At 39.4% G+C, this 18,046-nt stretch overlaps 1 protein-coding gene across 4 annotated transcripts in view; it reads right to left on the reverse strand.

The window, feature by feature from the left end:
- LOC117411505 (receptor tyrosine-protein kinase erbB-4-like) overlaps positions 1-18,046 on the reverse strand; it is a 257,861-nt gene that overhangs the window by 147,367 nt on the left and 92,448 nt on the right. The window lies entirely within an intron of this gene.

An 18,046-nucleotide genomic window follows, 5' to 3' on the forward strand; every position in this document is an offset into this window, starting at 1 on the left:
ATAATAATTTAAATAAACCATGATACCCCAGTCCTTCCAAGGTTTAAAAAAAAAAAAAACCCTGGTATTACGAGGTGTCTAATTTACAACACTTGACTCTGTTTGCTAATTCATATACAGTGCACAACTTCAGTGGACTGACGAGTTTCCAATGAAAGGGTTGGCCTCTTTCACAACCCTTGCACCGGAGTGTTAATGCAAATTTACAGGACAATATGGCCAGCAGCGTGTGCTGTACCTGGGGTGTGGGGGAATCTAGGGATTTCACTTCCTGCCCTCGACAATACCAGTACCTTTCACTAAAGTCATGGCAATGAATTAACAATCCGTTACGGAAAGTGTCTGTTGTTGGCGTCTTCAATCAGTAAAGCTCTGCACATGATCTGCAGATCCGCTTGCATCTCTGGGAGCACCAAGGCCTGATCGAGCCCCAGGCAGGAGAACAGACAAGCCCTTTAGCTCTGGCTCCCACACCAGACTTGACAAGTAATTAAAACAAACCATTTCCACTCATCAAACACCTCCCCTACACAGTCGCTCGCCATCTGCTACTTCAGCTGGCATGGCCTGCCGTTAACTAAGGACAGGAGTAAAAGCATGCTTGTTTAACAGAGGGAGAGCTTTATATGAACAAAAATACAGCACTTCTTCACCTCTGATTAGAAGATAAGATACAAGCTTTAACTTCTCAAAACCCAACCCAAATCACAGTATTAGAACATTAGCAAAAGTAACCACCCGGAATTATTGGAAATATCATAAAATGATACTTAACTATACTGTATGTATAACTATATGTATTACTTAACTATACTTGTTTGAAAGGTATATTGATTGGGATATTAATTACATGGTTAGGTAGTTGGATGAATTGTTCAGATAATTGATTAATGTGGTTGATACTTTACAAGTCATCCTCACATTTCCAGTTCTGCATCTCTTTCTATGAGGGGTCAGCAATCTTAATAAAGGGCTCCAAGGGCGTGTCCAGTGTACACAGTGATTTTAAAGGCATTGGGTTAGTTTTGCGCTGCTGTTCTGAGATAACAATCGAAGCAGTTTGAGACCATACATGATTACATGAGATTCTAGGACTACCATCCTGGTTCTTAAAGGGCCTCTACCTGACTGAAGTGTGTTACTGCATTTCTGCACACAGTAGAAGCAGTGGTGTCCAATACTATTGATACCCTCCTATCTGTTCAATACAACAGTTACTGTAACTGAAAATTAAAAGCACTGATGATTACAAACTGGATATATAAAAAGCAATCGAGTGCTTCTGCTGTCCGTTGCAGAATGTGATTGAATGCACAAAATGTCCTTCTTTGTTTTAGTTAATATGTAACAGTTGGAGGGCTAAAGGCTTCACAGATCTCTTCAATCGTGACGAATTTGCTTCTGTTGCTGCATTTTCCTTTTTGCATTTTTGAGTAATCTTGATTAGATGCAATCTTTCAAACACAGATTTTGGTCACATGTTTTACTGTTCACTGTGAATTCATGTTGATAAAAGATTTAGCATGGAACATGAAATGAACAGATGCTTTTAACTTTAATTCATATTAATTCAATATGAACTCAGTAGGAAATTGTTTATAAGTTGATCCAAAATTAGATAATTAATAACAGAGACTTTTACAGTATTAGGTGTTTTTTTTTTTTTTAACTCTGCCTGAGCCAGGCTGAAAATATTATAATTCTTATGTCACCATAGAATACTCTTAAGATAAATGGTAAATATGTTACATAAATGAATAGAGACTGGCACAGCGCACCATTGTTCAATAAGACACAGGAGCTCTGCCTGTCCTCACTCGTGACAACTCTCCCCTCCCTGTTTATTCACTGCGCTCCATACGGAACGCGCTCCCCATATGTCACCATATTATGCTAAGATGGCTCTGTACATTAATATTCATCATTTGGTTTATCACCCTCTGCTTCATTGACCCTTTTGTCTTCTGCAGAAATAGAGAGAGAGAAAGAGAGAGAGAGAGAGAGAGAGAGAGAGAGAGAGAGAAAGAGAGAGAGAGAGAGAGAGAATGCATGTCCCAATCAGATCGGCAACATCTTGCCCCTTAATGAGTAGCAGATTCAATTAGCAGTTATAGGCGGAGTCACGCACTGCAAAATGAAGCTTGCCCTCCAGGCGGCCACGAACAAGCTGTCCCCTCAGCTCTGACACGGAGACCTGCTGTCCTGCACAGGCCTCGAGCTAAAGAGGGTGTAAATATCTCAGCGGGCTGCCTGCTTACCAACAGCAGCTGGCAACAAGTAAATACAAATAAAAACACATGTATGGTACAGTACATACCATATAATAATATACAGACGCAGAAAAAGATTATGCGTTGGAAATAGTTTGTCACAATAGTTTGTGAAATGAAGCGATGTGTTTAATCTTTATGTATAACATATAAAATCAGGAAGGCAGCTGCATAGCCATGGTACACAATGCAGTAGCAGAGCTAGAGGCACCCACTGAAAGCAGCCTGTGTGGTGGGACAACTACACTCAGAGTCAGCATCATTTTACCTTGGAGGTTCAATTTTATAAGTCAAAGGAAGTGTTTTAAAAGCAACCCAGTGCTTCACAGGAATCCAGTTAAACTGAATCAGAAACTGGAAAGACACATTTACAGCCACGAAAAAGGAATGGCATTAACTTACAACACTGCTAACTCTCTCTCGCTGCAGCAGCTCTTCTGTCAAAGGAACCCTTATAAAAGTCTGCCACAGTAAAACCACGGCGAAGTGCAATAAAGCATTGCTAAAGTGTGGTACAGCATTGTAAAGACCAGAGAGGTATGGTAAAGCATTTAAAAAAAAAACATGGTGGACCATGGTATAACCCTGGGGAAAGCATTGGAAAACTTCAATATTGCTGTGCAAATTCACTGTGGTAAACTTTCATAAGGAACCAATGATATTATTGCGAAATAAATCAAGCCAACTTCATTTTGGTGACCTGCCATCACATAGAGTATACAGCAAGACAAGTACACACACACACAAAGACACGCACGCATACACGCACACACACACAAAGACAAACACACACAAAGACATGCACACACAAAGACACACACACACACACACACACACAGACACATGCACATGAAGACACACACACACACAGACACACACACAAAGACACGTACACATATACACACGCACACACACACACACACACACGGTTGAACCTGCTTTTTCAGGCCATGCACAGTATTAAGACAGCCACAACTCCTCTGAATAGCTCAGAGCCTTTCCCCCTCCACAGAGTGTGCGGGTCAGCAGAGACCGCCCCGCTCAGCCTGGCTGTGGTCCACTCTAAATTAACAATATCCCTGAACATGCAGAGCCAGAATCAGGCCACAGTTGTTTCTGGCGTTATCCAAAGCTGCAAAATTGACTTTGTAGAAGCTGTAAGGCCAGCAAGTAGAGTTCAACACTGAGTCAAAGAGAGATTAACCAACAAGTCATCATTAGGCAAAAATAAGCAAGGTTCAGCTACTAACTGTGAACCAAGAGGTCAAATTTATCTGTCTGTACACTGGAGAACAATTACACATTCAGATGAGCGTTGGAATGTTCTTTGATATTTACAAGCATCGCCATCGCCCCAGCCTGTCTGTAAACCATCACGGAACATGATAAAGTGGGTTATTTTTGGCTGGCTGTGGAAAGTGTTTCTTTGTCTCCAGTTAAACCATGTTAATGGGAGCCCCACTTCAGCCTCATTAGAACTCTGTCGGATCTCCCTGCACTGCAGATCTGTACTGCAGCAGTACAGGCTGAGGGCATGCTTTACTTAAAGGTTAAATGTTTAAATGATACTCCTTTCTTGCTTCACATCAAATATTATAAATACAAGGATTTGCATTCAGCACCATTGATTCCTATCTCATTGTGCATAACTTCTTCAAAACCAGGTTTATTCAAGCAGAGAAAGCTTAAACAAACGTGATACGCTCAAATCAAGCTCCATTTATCCGCACGCCACAGATTCAAGACAAAATACAAAATGAGAAAAATACAATTGGCTTCTTGGACATGAACGAAGATGGTTTTAGTTCATTTAAATAATAATAATTCTATTCAAAAATTGAACTCCAGGTTTCAAAAGAAATTCCAGAACACAGGAACGGATCTTTGTGAGGATTTATTATTATTATTATTATTATTATTATTATTATTATTATTATTATTATTATTTATTTCTTAGCAGACGCCCTTATCCAGAGCGACTTACAATTGTTACAAGATGTACATTTCCAATACTGTGACCTTGTTTACCAAAGATAAGTTCTTATGACATTTTGTAGTTTTTGTTTTGTTTTTGTACGGCACACAGTGTTACCCAGTTGCAGAATGTTTTAACAGCATATTGTTTGTTGTAACTGCAGCAAGAATGTTAAAGGGGAAAATGAAAATAAAACTAAATAACGTCCTGGAGGGTTTGCTGTACTGCGAAGGCAAAAGCCCCTAAGGTCTGGTTAACACAGCAGCAATCGGGATCTACTGATCTCATCACAAATGGGATTTAAGCTTGCAGCATGAGTCAAAAGCTTTGTCTGTAAAACTGTATTTTTGAAAATGCAAAGCCAGAATTTTAATGAATACAGTATTTTACGTGCTGTTTTTTCCCCTCTTTAAGAAAAGCTGGCTAGAGCAGGTCCCCAAGGCATTTTGTATCATTTTTACACAACATTTAAACTGCGAGGCGCACTCACAGTGCACCATTAATAATGCCCCACTTGGTCAAAGTGTTGCACTGTATCCTTCATGCTTACTGCATTAACCTGATCTGCTATCTAACCTCACACACACACACACACATATGTATATTTATATAATCTCCTCAAATATCCTTCAACCACTAGATGTAGAGCATAGCAACCCTAAACCTTGTGTCATTTTAAGAACTTTTGATTTATTATTTTAAAGAGATTATATCGTTGAAGCAAGTCAAGTTCTTTGGAATCCTATATGAAAAAACAAACATTGTGTTGCATTGCATTTTTGTATTGTAATTTAGGTTAGCAACTGTAACTTCAGTACTGTTCAGTACTTGTAAAACACCAGCAAGCTTGAGGCCGAAGCTCACTGTCTCGGTTTAGCATATGCTGCATAGACATGGATGTCTTGTTTTATGCAATTATCTGTAAGGCAAACATAAAAAAGGACACACGCATCCACGATGTAATGTATGCTTCCCCAGCGAATATTGAAACAGGACACGTTTTACTACAGCACTCAACCAACTACTGTATGTATCATTGCCCTGTCATGACCCTGTGCATGACCCTCAGAGCAGAAAAGAAAATTTACAAATTCATAAATCCATAAAGCTGCCTGCCAGCTCCTGGTTTCTCCATGTTCTGCATCACATGGACTGCAGGGGTAGAATTAAATGGAATTGATTCTTCACAAACAGCATCAGCGCTGTGACACAGTGCATCCGGACCTGGATCTGCATGGAACCTTATAGATCAAATTGAAGTTGAAGTTGTCCCTGGCTTTTATTCTTTTACGGTGGTAAACCTTGACATATTTTAGGACAAAACTGCTCCTTTCTGTTTCATATCACCTCCCCCTGCCGCTACCTAATTCTCCAAATGGCAGAACCATTATTAGACCACCTCGTTACCAGGAATAGCAATACAATAGATATACAACAAAAGCAGTAGCCCATTTGTACTGATGATCCAAGTATTAAAATGGAATCACTGTGCTAATATTCCACCGATGGGTTATCTTATTGTAGCTGCCCTAGTCCTCCTGTTGCCCTTTAGTACAAAACCAACGCATTGCTACTGATGATCACTTTATAAGGGTTAACATTATGAGTTACTTTTTGCACCGCTTAGCAAGGGTCATTACATTGTATACTGTGTATTGGAGAAGAAAACACAAGTTTTTGCAAGGTGTTTCTCTGCAATTGTTCGCGTATTGCTTTACCAATGCTATTTTTTTTTTATTCTGGATCACATGCTTTTATAAACCACTCTTTAAAAAAACAGTTTATGACAAATTATTGTAGATTAAGGGTTTAATTATTGAGGAACGTGTCATGAATATCATAGCTGTTTTATCTCACATGTATTTAATTAGAATTCACCAGGGAACAGTATATGTTGATTCATAAATAATAACATTTGAAATATTATTACTCATATAATAAATATTATTCCTTATTCTCCTTGTTGGTCTGGGAAGAAGAAGTCTCTCCCTCCCTGTCATTCCCCCACTAGGGATTTCCGCGTTGTCATTGGCTTTCCCCTCCCATTGCTTTGCTGTTATGTGAAAGACGTTGCAGTGAATATTAGAACACAATGCAGAGCAGACTCATTATTGTGAAATTAGAGTCGCCGACCTTCACTCCCATTTACTATTACCAGGCGAGAAGCTCAAGGACAAGCACACAGTGGAAATGCAAACACAGCGGCAGCGCCACTCACACACAGCTGAGCTTTCTGCACTGCCCAGCAGGTACAAACCCACCAGCCTGCCTCACAGACCAATACACTGTACATTATACACTGTCCACAATCTATACGGTACATAATAGCTAACATTGTGAGATACAGGTAGCCCTTGATGAAAAGCGCTTGCTTTCTTTATTTTGATGTATGTATTTATTTATTTAACCAGGAGATTTAACCATCAAGGCCTCCTGTACAAGGGGACCTGGAAAATAATAAAAGGACAATCGCAAAGTACAAACAACACAATTCAGTCAGGAAAACTCATGCGATAGAAAGAACAACATTTATTAAAGTTTAGACAACTTATACTACGCTATACATATTTTCATTACATCTTTGACCTTTGGCCCTCGGCCTTCGAGGTACCCCTGCCCATAATTGAGTGTGCTGATAGTGGAGAGGCTGACTGTAGGGAAGCCATGGTCATGGGGCAGGATAGCTGCCCTCCCCCTTAGATGAAGCCGAAAAACAGGTGGAGGCTGGGGAGGAGAACTGACGTACAGCAGGGGCGAATGGATTGGGGTAATATATAAAGCCCTTTCTAGCTGATCATTGGACGTGTTATTTATCGAATGACAAATGAGATACTAGCCATTTGACTGATGCATGTTCTGGTAATGAAGGCGCCCAATATGCTTGATGTTCACGATTTTAATCTATCTTAAAAGGGAGTTCCCTGTCAGAACCACTGATTTGCTGAATTAAAAACATGTGCGGTTCAGACGTAATCATCAGCATACAGAGATCAAAGATTGTAATAAATAAGACCTATCTATCTGTTAACGTGGAGTGCAGGAGAACATTAGCAGGAGGTTCTAAGCAATTCCCAAATACTGTTTTTAAAACCACAGAAGGAAAGACAATCAAATTCCTCCTTCATGCTATGATGGAAACAGTTCCACGTTTTTGGGAGTTGATATGCAAAACATAATTCCCAAACGTGTTTGAACCCTTGCAACAGCAAAATGAACAGAATCCTGAGAGTCTAAATCTATAGTCAGTGCTAATCCTTTCTACCAGAGCACTCAGATAGGAGAATGGGGAACTTCACCCATTACTTCAAAAACACGTAAGGTAAATCATGTAAGGTAAAACTAAGAGGCAGTCAAGCTGACAGAAGCTTCAGGGAGCGCCTTCATCGGTGTACTTCTTAGAGAATGCCATCTACATTTTCCAGATATAAAATGTCTTGTCTGTAGTTAAACCTGTAATGTGTGTCTATGCAGAAACAATAACAGACACATTATAGGACACTTCATATTAAACATGTAAGACACTGATATAAAGTATTCCTTTATAAATTATTTCGGATAACAAAAAGTTTACCTTAGGGAGCCAATGCTTATAAAAGTAATAATGTAGATGCAAAAGCACAATGCAAGCACAAATCTCAAATCACTGCAAAATTGAAACTAAATTGTTGTTGCCTTTGCTCTATAGGATGCATAGCATCATTTTAATAGGTACTTTTAATATGGCGCTGTCACATATCGGCTGCATGAATAGACTGCTGAATATTTCATTTTCTGTTCAATGCCACTGTGGTCATAATATTTTACAAGATTATTTAAATGCATATGAATTGATTTAAATGTCAAGAGAAGTCCAAATAACATGAAATGACATGTGTGTGTGTATACTTTACATAGAGCCATGGAACCTTAGAACCTGTTGTCAATCAAAATTAATTACAGGGAGGCCGGGAGACAGACAGCTTCAGTCAGTCAGGAGAGGTCGATAATACTCTGAGGACATCAAATCAACAGCTCTCACTTCAATGCAACTGAAGTGACTGCTCTAGAGCAGAATGTCAAAAACATGACACCCAATCACACAATTCTTGAACTGCCTTATGATGTAGTTTTATTACCTCCCATATATATAACCCTCCCTGGTCTGAACTCAAAAAGACAATACAATAAGATTCACTTTCATTATTAAAGCATACTTTTAAATAACTGTGTTCAACACAATTATTTGCTAGGATCAGAGGCTTTCACTTTATACTCTTCCCTCTTGCAGGCATGTAGCCAGTCATCAAGGACACTAATGAAGGGAGCCCCGAGTTTAAATACCAGAACCAACCCAGCAGAGAAGAGCTGAAAGAGGCGAAGGGTCTTGACCAGGACTGGCTGCGAGAATGCAAGCACTAGAAAAAAGACCTAAACATCAACCCAGAGACCAAGCCATTTGTTTTCCCAGCGAATATTTCCAACTGCATTAGTACTACAGTATTTAGCAGAAGCTGTACCAGATTACTAGCTTTAGAGGGCTAAAAACCAGAGGTTTTTAAAATAGATAGCTGTTTCAGGTAATGTCTATCAGTGTAATGTGTACACCTGACAGCTCATTTATGTGTCTAGACTACACCATTTCATTGCACTTCATTCTGATTTGGGGGGCTATCTCTTAATGTTGGAACCCCCCCGCCCCCCAGTTTAAGCCTTACTTAAAAAAAATACTTAATATATACTTAATATATTTCTTACACTGTTTACTATAAACAGCATTACCTGGTAACAGCTTGATAGAGAGAGTAATTATATTGGAATATGTAAAGACTCAGCTCGCCCCCACTACTCGAGACATGAGTGTAATATACAGTAATGCTGGCAGGGTAACATCATTATTACAATGCTGTTAGACCTGATTTGATATATATATACACACAGTATATATATATATATATATATATATATATATATATATATATATATATATATATATATATATATATATATTTCATGTTAAAAACATTATGAATTTGGTGCAACTGAAGAGACGGTTGTATGGCACTGGCGTCTGTTTTCAATACTGAAGATATTGTGCATTGTCCACATGTACCGTATGTAACATGTCTCTTCAATATGCCTCGGCTGCACTACCGTGGAGAGGGTTGGGAGGATATTTCAGCCTCTATGCCCTCCAGTTTTTGGCTTCTGTAACATACCTTCTGCAAAGGTGCCAGTTCTGTGCCACTTATGACATGGCACACCTGTCCTCCTGAATGACTGCTCTTTGCATGCTGTCCCTCTCTGATCTGCTGATCTGTAAAGCAGTGCAAGTACAGCCCACGCCTTGCATTCTAATCCAAGTTTAATCATTTTCCCCTGTACAGTAGCTGAGCTGCTGAACACCCTAGTGGTCATTTCTATACCATCCTCTTTGCCCCTTCTTCAGGCATGCCTAGAGACAGTAGCAATGGTCAAATATGCTGGTGACTTTATTAAACATGTCAAATATCCATGAGTGTGGAATGAATCCCTGCAGCAGCCCAGGGGGAGCAGCTGGCTACACATGGCTGCTTCTCCAAGCCAGTCAAGCCTGCCTCAGTGGAAACACACAAACTGCACCGAACGAGAACCCACCATGGAAAAAACTCAGCTCTGATTATTGAACAACTGCCCAACTTTGAGTTACATAGAAAAGAGGCTTGGGTTGCTGTGTAGCACGTCTGACTGAAAACATTTCACATGGGGCTACTACAGTACCTGTTACGAAACAAATCAACCCACAGTGGGCTGCTATTTTTCAAGGACTGTATGCTCAATTCCATGAGGCAGAGTGATACACTGTGACAGTTAAAAAAAAAACAACTTGCATTTAGGATTCTTATTAAGCAACACTATGTACCGAGAATAGTTGATTCAAAAGTTTACAGCATATATATGTGTGTGTGTAACATGCAGTATACAGCACTACTTAACTCAATTTTCATTTTATGTACATATTTGCAAAAAGGTCGCTCTGCTAATTTTAACTTAATGGATTGTTTTGGTAAATATTTAACAATGTATTCAAAACAAAATAATTCAATTGTATACAACCTTTAAATAAATAACATTACACACTGTACAGTGTATTATATCTGCTACCTCCAATTCCAGAGCTGTCCCTTTTGGATAAGTTCTGCATAGTCAACAATAGCAGGGTATTGTTCAGGTCATGTAAAGGTCAGGGACACTGCTGTTGTACAGATTCACAGGGCTCTCTGTGACCAAGATATGAACGCGCTTCTCATCTGAATAATGAACCAAAAAGATTACGTTTATCTACTCAACCATGTCCCTGGTTTGCAGCCCTACCGTCCAGCCCTCCAACGCTGGTTGTTCAGCTTTAATTAAGCACTCTTAATTAAGCTCATTTTTATTTGTGCCTCCTGGTTTATTTTTCATCTCAGATTCCTTTTATTCTGTTCAGATAGTTTTAGGAAAATATTGACCTTTATGCATTGCTGCCACTAAAATCAATAATTCTAGTATTAACTGAATTATAATCGTGCAGCCTCTTGGCTCATGGCTGACAAATGGTTATTAAGAAAGGTAATAATTAACTGAATGGCTTGTGAGTAATGTGTGCATCAGGCAGACAATTTATTTTTTGTTCTTTTTTTAATATTAAAGTTGTGATCCATTTCTGTGGATGATTACATAGCCCATTTTCACATGATTACTGGTTGAAGTAAATTGATGTGAGCCATGCCAGATTTAACACATAAATGGCTGCTTTGTGTGCTGGATCTATGTGGACTCTGACCTTCAGGTACTACAAGGGAGGAAGGGTTTCAACAGGGCCTGTGGGAGATGAGAGGGGAGCTCTTCACGTGGAAGGCAGCGTGCGTCACGTGGAAGGTAGCACGCTTCACGTGGAAGGTAGCAAGCTTCATCTGGAAGGTAGCAAGCTTCACGTAGCACGCTTCACGTGGAAGGTAGCACGCTTCACGTAGCATGCTTCACATGGAAGGTAGCGCGCTTCATGTAGAAGGTAGCACGCTTCACATGGAAGGTAGCGCGCTTCATATGGAAGGAATTTTTAGACAGCATGGTGTAGAAGATTGTTTTACAGTGCTTGTTAAAAGAAACAGGGATTGTGTCCATCCTTCCACCTGTCCATCTGTCAGTCTGTCTGTCTGTCTGTCTGTCTGTCAGTCACACTCTAATGGTGAATATGATAACTGCCACGATAACTCCTAGCCTCCTAGAGATGTTTCAGATTGCATATGGCTGTAATCTGATAAACTCTTGATTTCTTGCAAATAGTATTACCTTTTACTTACTGCATGTTTATATAATATGTGTGTGTGTGTGTGTGTGTGTGCATTGGATATCTTTCTACACTGAGGGGTGATGCTGAGCTTTCAAAATCCCTATCAAATCTCACAGTATTGCTGTGGAAAGAAGAAAAATGCCCATAAGGTTTAATAGCGTAATCCAAATGTGTTGAATTTAGGCAATACACAAGGGAACCATGCAAACTGTCCATTTAAAAAAATAATGAATATTCCCCCAGATTGCGCTTGTTCTAGTCTTTAATTTACTAGGTTTTTCAAATGGCAATTCAGAGACTAGTTTAAAGTTCACTTGTTTTCCAGAGAAGCTGTCATTTGCATGGATGCTGTGATTCAAATTAAAATTGAAAATGGTTCCGCATGGCTGTAATTGAGATGGAGTTGTATTCAGTTGCATAGCTCCTGTTATGAGTTCTTGTTTATTGCTATCTTGCTAAATTGCAACTGAAGTTCATGTCATTTAAACATGTACAATTAATACATTACATTTACAAATACTTAATGGTCTTTAGGATATCACTCATATTGAAGTACTTCAAACAGCGTGTACTGAACGTCTGTTATCATTCAAACATAACAAAAAATAAATGGAAAGACTGGATGCAAGGATTATGTCAGGTCAGCATAACAAACCCTACTGGGTTTTCCATGATATTTTACGGTAGCGATTTCTTTGTAAACAGCTGATCTCTCTTTTATAGCTGCAGTTCCTTCTCAGGACTGGATGAAAGAAGGCAGACTGACGTGGTTAAAATTGCAAGGGATTGGAAGGGATTCTGACAGAGTTCCAAAAGAGATCACCCTTATCAGTGTGATCAAATGAGAGGCATTCAAGTGCTGAGCAAAAGGTTTGGTATGTAGGGTAACAGATTACTTCAAGGGGTATTTTAGACAATCTATATTTTCTTAATATTTCATTTCGTACCTGGGTAATATCTTACTCTCTGTGTCCCCTATCATTCTCCGTATTGCTGTTTCTGCTCAGATCATTATTTACCAACGCACTAAACCGTTGCTGTTTTTTTTAACACTGGAAATGCTGAATTTCTGTCCCCACTGAAACCTAATTTGTACTGTACTCTTTAACTGTTAATAGCACAATTAATAACATGGTTATAGATGTGTTTATATACATGTTTGTACACAGATATAGTAACATCTTATAACATGCCTAAACTGGATCTTCTACCTGTATTATGTTCCTATTAGTACTCACATTCTTGCCTTGGTTAATTCATACATAAGTCATCTTGAAATTGCCTTGCCTATTTCACATTGGAAGACAAATCCAAGCCCCACTTTCCCCGTGTTGTCACAGCAGCTGCGAAGATGGATAACCTGATCTGTAGAGCAGCGGCGGCGACTTGTGTGAAGCGATCCGCTGACCTGAAGGAAGACGAGGCAGTCCTGCTCCAGTGCCCTGGTGCTCTCTCCATCCCTCGCCGCTCCTGAGAGTGTGAAGCAGGGGTGTGTCTCAGCCGCTGATCCCAATAGAGAAGTGTTTCAAAGCAGCGGGATGTCAAGTGGTCGGGGTGCCACGGACCGTTAGAAACATGGAAGGGAGCGCAGGCAGAATTAGCCCCCCCCTTCAGAGACCGCGCTGTGTGGGTCGCACTGAAGGAACTTCCCTCATTGGAAACACACAAGCTTTATTAATATAGATCATTTTAATTCTAGTATTAATATAATCTATAACTTTCAGAAGCAGCTGTGGGTGCATTGTGTGCTTTGTTTTTACATTATTGGTTTTCTTTCACTGTTAACCCAAGCCTTCTTCAGGCAGTATTTATATAAACCTGATTTCTTGATTTCTGTATACACATGTATTTTTGGTAAGGTACCGCTTCTGGCTGTTGTTTGCGCTTTGCTAAACAGGCTTAGCTGGTTATAAGAGAACGGATTATCGCATCATTTAGCAAAAGCATGGACCTGGGGTGAAGGCATGATAACAGAGAAAAGAGAATGTGGGTTGAAAGCAAAACATCTCTCGGAGGGACCACAAACTCACTTTACATCTAGCTTTCTGTTTCTGAAGCGCAGGAGCTGAGCCAAGCAGATACTAAAGGTTATGAATAAAACAGTTGGCTCATTTAAAAAAAAAAAAAGGATAAATACATATTTTTGTGAAAAAAAGGAAGGAAAAAGTGTTGATGTGGGAGTGTCGGTGTTTAATTTGTTCAGGAGTGAAATTGAAAAGTCTGTTCAGGGACAGTTCCTCATGAAAAATCAGTATTATTATTATTATTATTATTATTATTATTATTATTTATTTCTTAGCAGACACCCTTATCCAGGGCGACTTACAATCGCAAGCAAATACATTTCAAGTGTTACAATACAAGTAATACAATAAGAGCAAGAAATACAATAATTTTTGTTCAAGTGTGACAAACCAAAAATCAGTAATTTGGATACTGAAACACCTGCAGAATTTGCACATAATACAGTATCTTGCCCATAGTGAGTGAACAGACTAGCAACAGGGAGATGCTACTTTTATATACAGCATTGCCAGATTGTTTTGTCTGTGATGCAATTTACATAACACATTAAGAAGGGAGAGCCTGTGTACATGAAAGTGCTCCAGTACATATTGTAGGCGTGTCTCGTGCACTGCACTGTGTGTCAGTCTTGATCTTGATGATGAATTAATGCTACGGTTGGAGTCTGGCATGTATATAATAGGTGTTGACAGGCTGGTGTATAGAAAACAGTAACATGTTGAATTTAGAAAGACTGTAGACATTGCGTAACAATAGCACCATGGCAAGGAGACCACAGGTGTGATGTTTGTAGAGCAGTAAACCTGAATCTATGAGTTCAAGACCAACATAGCTATTGTACAGTGGAGATATTTGCAGTACTGTTCAAAACGTAGCATTACTTAGCAACCTAGTATACCACTTTGTAACATTCTCCCACTCAATACACTTACTTGATGACTACTCAAGGTTTAAATTCAAAATTCAAAACATAAAACACTAGTTTTTGTTTTGCCTCCTGTTTCCACAGCTCGTGTTCACAATGTGCATACTGCAGCATCAGCAACACAGAGGGGATAGGAAGCAGTCGGTGTTGTTTAAACAAGGATACCAGACACAGCCGGGGCACTGGTAGATAACTGACTGAGGAGATAGTGAAGAGTGAAAGGCAAGGTGGATTACTTAGGAGGTAATGCCAGCTGCTGAGACTATCACTGCTATTATCATGTGTGATATATTATATTGATGAATTTGTACAACAGTCTATCTCATTAAGGTACATTAACTTAAGCGTCTGTGTTTTTAAAATTCTATGTTTCCGCGATGTGGAACAACCAGCAAACGTTATTTCCGTGGATTAAAATGAAAGCTTATTGAATATTAAACAATAGGGATAGATTCTCAAAGCTACTTAGAAAGGAATGATGCACACAGCCAATTGTATGTATGGGCTTGTAAGTAGTGTTAAGTTGTTTTATATTTGTAATGGGTGTTTTTTTTTCGTTTTTTTTATTGTGCTGATGACAGTTTGGAGTTAATATTATGCAGTCCATGTTTGAGTTAATAGTAGAATGTTTGTTTAAACAGTGGCATGTTCGGGATCTGCCTGGAGGTTTGATTGAACAGTGAGATAGGGCTGAATCCACCTGTAGGTCAGTTTAGAGAAGGGTTTAGCTTCTGCTCCCATCAGGGAGATACAAAGACACAGCCCTGCATGAAAGACTGACGCTGTATTGTTCTGAAGCCTGAACGTTGCTTAAAGGACACACAGTGTGAGTAAACATATCATGTTCTGTGCTGAGCTATGGCAGAGAAGAATCTGTTGTTGGATTGCTGTAGCGATGTTAAATAGGTCTTTCCCTCCAGCAGCATGCCTCAGGGAAGTAAGGTTCAACCTTATAATTTGTTCCCATATAGGAACCTGTTTATTTTTTTATTTTTTTATTTAAGACCAAGTTGCAGTATATTGTTTAACGCAGTAGTACAAAGCTACATTCAATTTGATGTTGCCAATACGATCTCATTTCAGTATGCAGGATATTACAAAATAAACCCCTCTGCATTGGAAATGCTGTACTGCAAATTGGAATTACAGATGAGAGTAGATAATTCGGTTTGGCTGTATTATAACTACATGGCTGATAGATCACTGTAGCACTGCTACTGAATTTTAATTAGAATGCAGTAGCTAAATAGGAAACTACCTATGGTACCTGTATAGTATTTTGCTGTCATTCAAACACATTGCTTTTACAGACTTATTTGATTGGGAGTATAATGTAAAGGTTAGAATGTGCAGGCTATAAATGTGCATGAGGAGATTATTTTTAGGTTAAACATGCCTGCACATTCTCCCTCAGCAGAATATGAATGCAGGGCCCATGCCTTTGGGACAGCATTTCCAGGTGAAATCTGCCTATTATGTGCACAGTGCCCTCTCTGCATTCACCTTGGAGTCTCCCATTAGCCAGACACACAGGCGGGACCAGGGAGAACAGCTGCATTAAAATTCATCACTTTGCAATATCCCACCACAAAATGAGAATCCCAATCAAGATGATCGTATTCCACATCCGCGTAGGGCTGGAAATTAACTTTTGCATTCTTAATACAGCCTTGATAATGTCAACTCTGTGAAAATTAGAACATGATTTGGACGCTGTTATTAACATAAAAGGTGATAACAGTCGTCATCAAGATGAACGTGCTGTAGGCGTCAATATTAACTGCATTACTAAATGCCTGTGTAATATCTCTCAGGATCCGGATCAACCCACATTGAACACCATAGGTGCAGTGAGTGCTTGCTGCAGTGTAGGCTTATTCTCACTGGAAAAGAGAGACTTGGAGGTGAGCTGGAGGTTCTTAAAATGATGAACTGTCAAAACCTGACAAGGAGTATTCTTCCCACTGGTAAAGCAAGCACTAACTTGAGACACTTAAGTCTGATTGTATTATTATTATTATTATTATTATTATTATTATTATTATTATTATTATTATTATTATTATTATTATTATTATTATTATTCTCATCAAATAGAAGAGGAACTCACTCATACAGTAAGAAACAATAGAAGGATGCAGTTTTGTATTTGTTTTGTTCCCTTTATGTAATAATGACACAGTACTGTGGCCAGTCATACTTCAGAGGTAAGAGCATGTGATCACAGCATGCTGAAGATCACGGTTACATATATGTCTGGTATATATAACTGCTGTTTCCAACGTTTTGCCCTTGTTCAAAAGTGTTTCTGTTGTAACTGGAGCATCTAATTACACGCTGATTTTGCTGCGACAATAATGTACTGCATTTACAGTACATGTGACCGGCATTTGAACTTTAATCCTACTGCCCAGACCTTAGCTTTACCTGCTGGGATTATCATTTTGTCAAACTTATCAGCTCCATATATGAAAAAAAACAAGAAAGAAAGAACGCCACGTCAATTATCCTTTCCAGGTCAGCTCAGCAGAAAAAAAAATGGCTCAGCGTTTCCACACTCCTTGAGATTTAAAAATGGGATATTAAATCACTCCTTTTCTGTCAGAACTCCAGCAAAAAAACGTCCCTGGGGGATAATTAACCTCGCGGGCGAGAGGCAGAGACCATGGCGGATGGCCGCTAATTTCAGCGTGCGTAATGAAGGCTGGCAGTGACGGATAGCTGATCAGCACAGGATTTTGACTAAGATGAGAATCTATTAGTGCTTCTTTATTGAAGGTGTCTGGGTAAAGACCTTTCCCCGTTCACCTCCCTCCTGCCTATGCATGGCACACGTCTCTCCTGCTCTTTTTTCATTTCCTTGGAAAATAGCTGGTTCCAGTTTGGACACCTGTCCATCTATCATTCCCTGCATGTGAGACTGACACTGCAAGCTAAAACAATGCGTGCACCTCCAGACTCACATCTGTATTAGAAACAGCGACAGCAGGGAACTAAAACAATCAAGAGACATTCAGTGATTAATGACCCAGTTCACCACACACCTTCATCAAAAAAACTATAATGCTGAGGTTACTAAACTAGTAACAGACAACCCTCAGGCGGAAACAGTTCATATTTAAAATCCAAGAACAGTGTCAGCTTTGTTTAGGGCATACTGCAGACATGTTGATCCGACACTCATAGTCTATTGCACAGATACAATGTGGAATACTACCCTGATTTTCAGTGTGGTTGCACTAGTTAACCAAGGGGTCATTATTGACGGTACAAAGGGGAGTGTAACGAAGTGATCTGTTCCTTGTTATGGTTAAACGCTAAACCACAAGGAGACCTGTATTGTAATCGTGAGTGTTTTGTTTGTTTGTCGTGTCTAAAAACTGTTTGTTGTTATTAGACCGCTGTCGCTAAATGCCAGCACTAAACCCGGACAACACTGCACCTTGTTCACGAATAACGGTATTTACACCATGAGCACTAAAGCACTCACTGTGGACTTGTGTTTGTGTTTTGTGTTATGTGTGGGTGTTTAGGAATGGGACTGTTATTATTTCGGGAGC

The sequence above is a fragment of the Acipenser ruthenus genome, chromosome 10 (assembly GCF_902713425.1).
Source record: "Acipenser ruthenus chromosome 10, fAciRut3.2 maternal haplotype, whole genome shotgun sequence".
NCBI lineage: Eukaryota > Metazoa > Chordata > Actinopteri > Acipenseriformes > Acipenseridae > Acipenser > Acipenser ruthenus.